Source organism: Cyprinus carpio, unplaced genomic scaffold (genome assembly GCF_018340385.1).
Source record: "Cyprinus carpio isolate SPL01 unplaced genomic scaffold, ASM1834038v1 S000004031, whole genome shotgun sequence".
Lineage (NCBI taxonomy): Eukaryota > Metazoa > Chordata > Actinopteri > Cypriniformes > Cyprinidae > Cyprinus > Cyprinus carpio.
The window spans coordinates 218-1,461 of NW_024876717.1; the positions used below are offsets into that span (position 1 = coordinate 218).

A 1,244-nucleotide genomic window follows, 5' to 3' on the forward strand; every position below is an offset into this window, starting at 1 on the left:
GAGTTCAAGAATCTTGAGTATCATTTCAGTCACAAAATAATTAATGGGATAAAATAAAAGTTTGGTTTAAAATCCGATTGCTGAGAAAACAGTCTAGAGGAATTCCTATGCAATGATTTGAAAGATTAGTCTAGCTAAAGAACATGGTGTTTGGTAATTCCAGTTTTTGCGACATCAGCTCCAGTGGGCGCAATGTCGGTCAGTATCGCGCAGTACTTACTAAGGCAATATGCAGCAGAGCAATACCGAGGTTGTGAGTTCGAGCCTCACCTGGAGCAAGGTTTTAGAGGATGAGAAAGCGTTGCTGTAGCTACAGAGTTCATGGGGATAATATAAAAGATCCATTGAATATCAGATGGCTGTAATCTTTAAGAAGAACGTTTATTATATAGTTTGAACGATAAGTCTTACTAAAGAACATGCAGTTCGGTAATTCATGCTTAAGACCTCAGCTCCAGTGGTGCAATCGGTCAGCTTGCAGTACTTATAAGGCAGTACGCAGCAGAGCAATGCCGAGGTTGTCAGTTCGAGCCTCACCTGGAGCAAGGTTTTAGAGGATGAGAAGCTTACTTCAGTAGCTACAGAGTTCATGGGATAATATAAAAGATCAATTGAATATCAGATGGCTGCAATCTTTTAGAAGAAAGTATATTGAATAATTTGAACGATAAGCAATGCTTGACTGATTTGAAGGATTTGAAAGATTAGTCTAGCTAAAGAACATGGTGTTTGGTAATTCACCTTTAAGACATCTGCTCCAGTGGCACAATCGGTCAGCGTGCGGTACTTATAAGGCAGTGCGCAGCAGAGCAATGCCGAGGTTGTGAGTTTGAGCCTCACCTGGAGCAAGGTTTTAGAGGATGAGAAGCATTTCAGCAGCTCTACACAGAGTTCATGGGATAATATAAAAAGATCCATTGAATATGAGATGGCTGTAATCTTTAAGAAGAAAGTTTATTGAATAATTTGAACGATAAGTCCTACTAAAGAACATGCAGTTTGGTAATTCACCGACTGGATTGCCTCAGCTCCAGTGGTGCAATCTGTCATACTTCGCGGTACTTATAAGGCAGTGCTTGCCCAGCAGAGCAATCTGATAAGTTTGTGAGTTTGAGCCTCACCTGGAGCAAGGTTTTAGAATCGCAGTAGCATTTCAGTCACAAAATAATTTATGGGATACATGCAGTTTGGTAATTCCACATTTAAGACCTCAGCTCCAGTGGTGCAATCGGTCAGCTTGGTAC

At 40.8% G+C, this 1,244-nt stretch overlaps 1 non-coding gene across 1 annotated transcript; it reads left to right on the plus strand.

Moving 5' to 3' along the window:
• The first annotated feature begins 754 nt into the window (after positions 1-754).
• Positions 755-848, plus strand: trnai-uau. The gene is made up of 2 exons: positions 755-792; positions 813-848. It is a non-coding gene; the product is annotated as a tRNA-Ile (tRNA).
• Positions 849-1,244: the final 396 nt, after the last annotated feature.